Genomic DNA, 5865 nt, shown 5'->3' with positions numbered 1-5865 from the left:
TAGGTCCAGCCATTCCAGCATATCTTCCTCCCAGCATATGCTGTGTGTTTGTCCCTTGTACACTGCTTCTGAACTCTTTATGTTAAAGCTAAAGGCATCTCCTCCCAAATGAACACCCTGGGCAGTTTACGTGTGTAACACCTTTGTGCACATTATCCATTCAACAGCAGAGATTAAAGTCACCGGAGCCTGAAATCTTGTTCTTCTTTCCAATCAGACAGAATGCCTGTTGGCAAGGAGCCAGTGCTCTCTGCAATGCATTCGCCAGCCTCCCCTACTATTCCGTGGTCACTTTGCCATCATTTTAGAGGTTGCTTTTTAAAAATAACCATTCATTTATTTTCCTAGTGCCCCCCCCCCATCCCCATGTGGCAGAGCTGGTTCTCATCTGGTTAAGTTCAAGCTAGCTGATTACTGTGCAGACCTCTCCTGTCTGCTTTTCCAGCTCAGGATACCTCATGGGGGCTGAGTTAAGGCATTGCATTTAAACATGGCTCCAGGTAAACTGGTTTCTAACACATTTGGCCTGTGGCTGGGGTCAGACTCCATAAGGCCCCATGTTTACAATATGTATTTTGGCCTAGGTCCCTGTAGACTAGAGGAATGACTCAGCAGAGGCAATACAGAGTCAGCAAAATCATAGCCTCTGGGGTCATGTGTGCAACAGGAAAAGTAATTTCACCTAAGCAGGAAAGGAAATGGAATTCCCTAGCTGGGGCACAGCCCATTCCTGTGCCCCTGGCCATGCAGCCAGGCCTTGCCAATCAGCCAGTTCCCAGGCCTAGGCCTAGCATGCTGGTGTGATGGGGGTGGATTAACCCCTGGTTCACTGGTTATGAGTAGATGGGGCCAGAGAGGCAGGGGATTTCTTGTGTCCTTGTCTCCGTAACTGGACTGTGCAGAGTGAGAAGCAGAGGGGTGAAACCACAGCAGTGTACTTGCTCCCACAGCCAGAAACCCCTTTGTTTCCTGCCACTCTGATCCCCGCTGGCCTGGCTTGGAGGGGAGTGAAGTTGTAGTTGAGCCTGCTGCTTTGGGAAGGAGTAGGGCATGGTAAGGAACTGCCCGGCTGTGGCCAGGGCAGCTGCCTAAAGCTCAGCCACCTGTCTGCAGCAAAGCATTCTGCATCGATTCTGGGCCTTGGCTACTCCTTTAGCTTGGTTGTGTTTGAAGCTGCCCTTTTCGCTCTTCTCACCCGGCTTCTCATTCTGCTGTGACGTCATGAGACCAGGCTGTGACATCATGTGATGTTGCCTTGGTGATGACCATATTACTAATTAAGTATTCTGATCTCACTGGCAGCTCAAGTAGGAGAGAGAACATTTGAGGCTTATTAGGAGTAGGGACTTGCAATGGGGTGTCCCCTCCACACTTGTCCTGAAAGGGTTAATGTAGGCTAAGACGAGTCAATTAACCAGACAGGCCACAGCTGAGGGAAAACAGGTGGCTTAAGTACTCCCCTGAGTGATGGCAGGAGCCTAGCTGAGGAGGAAAGAGCTGGGTTGGGTTTATAAAGAAGCTGCTAGTAGAGAGAGGACTGTAGCCCCTCCTGGGAAGATGGGTGAGTATCCATGTCTAGCTTCAGTTGTGGGACTGCAGGGCTGGCATTGTGGTTAAGAGAGAGGTGGGTAAGCTTGGTGTGCAAGGCTGGAGAAGGGAGCTTGGGGCAATGGGGGAGGCAGTGGGACCTGAAGAGTGACTGGGAGGCTGGGAGTGGCAGCAGGGGCCAGAGGCAATGGGTGGGTTGGGGGGCTGGGGGAGGAGCCAGTAGGAGCCAATGTACCAAAATACAAATGTACCTTATCTTTATTACTGAGTCTGCAAAAAAACCCATCTCTCAAAAAATCAATTACCATGACTTGGATGATGTATATGTGCATATTAATTAACTTTAGGAAAAGCAAATAAAGTATTTTATGAGAATTTGTGACCAGCAAGAGTTGGTGGCTGCACACTGAGGCTACCAGAAATGTTGAGAACCCCTGGCTTGGAGGCTGGCAAACCCAGAGATGGTGAAGAACCTGAAGGTAAAGATAGGGCTCAGGGAAAGGGCACTAAGGTCCCAGAGGGAACAGATCTTGGTTACTGATTAGTGTCCCTGAGCTGGTACCTGGAGTAGAAGGTGGGCCTAGATTCCCCTGCCAGCCAGTGGGGAAGTGACCTGGTCATAGGGCCAAGCCAGGAAGGATGAATGCCCAGACACTGAGAGGGGAGCAGCAGAAGGGGGGCCCTGGACTTGGAAAAAGGTTACCCCAGGGTCTCAGGGAGGAGGTGCCCCTAGTAGCAAGTGGACCCTGTGACAGGGCTTAGCAGATTGTAGGTGGCAAGCTGCAAATGCCATAGGTGGGTGAGTGTGTGTGTGTGTGTCTCTCTCTCTCTCTCCTCCCTCCCTTTCTCCCCCTTCCCCGCGTTCTCTTTTGGTAGCATGAAGAGAAGTCAGACCTGGCCGTCTTTAGCTGAAAGGTTTCAGTGCTTGCTTACAGCTCCAAGGGCTGGGGAAGGATATTTGGAAAATTCATGCTACTGCTTTGGGCTTCTGAGCAGGATTACAAACCAACTTTAAACAAAAATGAAAAAGGCTGTTCTGGCTTGCCTACAAGCTCCCCACTAGGCTCAATGAGTAATTAGATTAATTGTCTCTGCCCACCTGTGCAGCCCTGCCCCAAGATGAAAGGCTGGGAGTTACTGATGACATCCATCCCCTGGGAGACTTCACTCATTCACGTGATTTCAATGACCATCTCTATGCCACTGACTCTTGAATCCACCTCTTCCCGTCTCTTGTACAGCCCAGTTCTGCCCCTCTGTGTGCCTTTCTATCTTGGGTGGGGGGAAAGGAGGCCTTCCCATCCACTTAAACTTAACATGCTCAGCTCAGAATTGCTGCTCTTCACTGCAGTAATATCTAGTACTTGCCACTTAAACATTGGACATTACTATCACTAAGTAACTGAATTACTATTACTTTTCCTTAGTAAGTGAATTACTACCTAATTACAAGAAATTACTAAGAGCAATTCTAATCCCATTATTAAATACAAATTACTAACATTAGTGAAAATTACTGTTCCTGAGAGATTGCCAACAACTGACCGACTTTAGTGACAAGACACATTTTAGTACAGATAGTGGATATTGTAATAGGTTAGCAAGTAGACACCATACAACAAAGACTAATCCTCAACTGCACCATGCAAGCCAGCCTGTTGTATCGAATGCAGCCTGGTTTTGCCAGCTGATCTTCTCCTTTAATGTCCTGCCTCACTGACCTACTTCTTCAATCTCATGCTGAAGATGATCCCAAACATTTCTGTACTGTGAAATATTAAATGAAGCCTGTTTTATGGCTATTGTATTGTTTACAGCCAATTCCACAGCTATATGGAGTAACTCCCAGGATTTCTCATTCAGTGTGAAATGTCCCTATAAATATTGTTGGCGTCTCCATCCCAACAGTGCGTCCGTTGGTGAGGTCACATGCTGATTTTAGCCACAGACAATATTTATAAATTACACCTGCATTGTGAAGTGTTGCACAGGCAACCTTCATTTTGGCATACCCTATTTTTTGTGTCACTTTGCAACCTTAGTGGTTATCTTTTAACATAGGTTTTTGTGTAAAACTTCCAAGATTTGGGGGAGGGAGGATTCTGAAATACAGAAATTCAATCATGTGGCATTATACTGACACCCCCATGGGTCAGCTGCAGTGTTGGAACCTTTAGCTCTATTGAAAAGACCTCTGCCACTTGAGTTAACTGATAGCAGTCTTAGGTGCCAGCCTCTCTCGAACCAGCACTACAGGGGGATGAGATCACTTGGTCAGTGGGTATCACAGATATTTGCTGACAGAGTAATGGTGAGACTCAGGAATCTCGGGTTACAGTCTAGGCTCTGGAGGGAAGTGTGCTCTAGTGGATACAGACTCTTGCCTGTTTCTTCCCAAGCTTTTGACCCCTCCTTCTCCAGTCCTGTCTGTTCCTCAGGGCCCTACCAAATTCACGGCAATGAAAAATGTGTCACGGACCATGAAATCTAGTCTTCTGTGTGCTTTTATGCTATACTATACAGATCTCATGGGGGAGACCAGTGTTTCTCAAACTGGGGGTCCTGACCCAAAAGATTGCAGGGGGGTCACAGTATTGCCACCCTTACTTCTGCACTGCCTTAAGAGCTGGATGGTTGGAGAGCAGCAGCTGTTGGCCGGGTGCCCAGCTTTGAAGGCAGTGCCCCACCAGCAGCATAGAAGTAAGGGTGGCTTGGTATGGCATTGCCACCCTTACTTCTGGACAGCATGCTGCCTTCGGAGCTGAGTCAGGACCCCTACAGTTACAACACTGTGAAATTTCAGATTTAAATATCTGAAATCATGAAATGTACTACTTTTAAAAATCCTATGACTGTGAAATTGAGAAAAATGGATTGTGAATTTGGTAGGGTCCTACGTATCTGTGTGCTAGTCTCCTTGCTTACCCAGTTTCAGTCTGTGCTCCTCTGGCTTCTCATCCCATTCCCTGTCTCCTTACCCAGCCAGGCTTGCAGTCCAAGTTCCAATCTCCCATCCCACTCCCAGTATCTCCTGTTCCCTAGACCCAGTCTCCTTGCCCAGCTAGTCTCAATTCACTCCTCCCAGATCCTCATCTGATCAGTCTCCTTGTCCCAGTCTCCCTATTTCTCTTCAACATCTCATCAGATCTCTGTGCTAACTCCCCAGCTAACTGGCTCCCAGTCACCATCAAGTCTTCCACCACCCTGACTCCCAGTCCATCTCCTCTCCCTCATGGCTCCCAGCCTTCTTGCTCAGTCCCATTTTCTCTCTTCCTGCTCCAGTCTGTCTCACCAGACTTTGTCCTGATCTGTACTTTCCCCTTGTCCAGCTTTTGTCTTCTCTGCAATTTAATCAGATGGTTTCCTCCTTCATGTTGCCTGGGTGCCAGCAGGGTGTCACTAAGAGCACAGGAGAGAGACTCCCTGCCGCCCAGCCCCACACTGGCATGGAGCAGCTGAGAACAGGGGTCTGGAGCATGCTCAGTTGCTCTGTGGGGATAGTGCATGTCAGTGGTTCTCAAACTTTTGTACTGGTGGTGACCCTTTTCACATAGCTAGCCTCTGAATGTGACCCCCCCCTTTTAATATATTTAACACCATTATAAATGCTGGAGGCAAAGTGGGGTTTGGGATGGAGGCTAACAGCTCATGACCCCCCTCCCCCATAATAGCCTCATGACCCCCTGAGGGGTACTGATCCCCAGTTTGAGAACTCCTGCACTATGTGGTCAGCACTGGGAGCTGGGAAAGGCTGGAGCATGCTCAGTGAGGATGGAATTAGCAGAAACTGTAGCTGCTGAAATTGAAAGAGGTATATGCTGGGCATGAGCTAACTGAGATTTTTCAGAGGCTTGTAAAGGGGCCAAATTTTGGCAGACTTTCATGGGGACAGGAAATGGCACATCCCTGATACAGAGGCTACCCCCTGACAAATTGCATGTTCCTGCTCTAAAGAATGGAGGCAGTGTAGCTGTTCAAAAAAGGTTGCCAGCATTTTTTAGCATGGGCAAAACAATGAATTTTCCCTAGCCTTATTATTGGAAATGGCTGAACCCTTTTGGCTGGCCTGAAGCACTCACCCAGCATGGAGAATTTCAGCCCAAATGGTTAAAGCTTATTAAAGTTGTAAGCAAGTGAAAACAGGGTCTTATAATGGTATTGTCAGGCAACCTTAACAGTGACACTACCAGCCCTGCTTGTATTGAATTGGGTCTAGTGCTTAGAAAAGATAATTGTCTCTTAATAGCTTAGCATTCCCGGAGCAGATATCTGCTCTGGGATCTCCCTGTAGATAGGCAAATGCAAGACCTAAAAATC

General features: G+C 47.9%; 1 long non-coding RNA gene across 1 annotated transcript; it reads left to right on the top strand.

The window, feature by feature from the left end:
* Positions 1-1317: 1317 nt before the first annotated feature.
* On the top strand, positions 1318-3448 carry LOC120380216. Its single transcript, XR_005587658.1, has 3 exons — positions 1318-1561; positions 1896-2027; positions 2656-3448. It is a non-coding gene; the product is annotated as an uncharacterized LOC120380216 (long non-coding RNA).
* The last annotated feature ends 2417 nt before the right edge of the window (positions 3449-5865 follow it).

This window comes from Mauremys reevesii, linkage group 13, assembly GCF_016161935.1.
Source record: "Mauremys reevesii isolate NIE-2019 linkage group 13, ASM1616193v1, whole genome shotgun sequence".
In the NCBI taxonomy this organism is placed as follows: Eukaryota; Metazoa; Chordata; order Testudines; family Geoemydidae; genus Mauremys; species Mauremys reevesii.
This window is presented reverse-complemented; position numbering and strand designations above follow the sequence as displayed.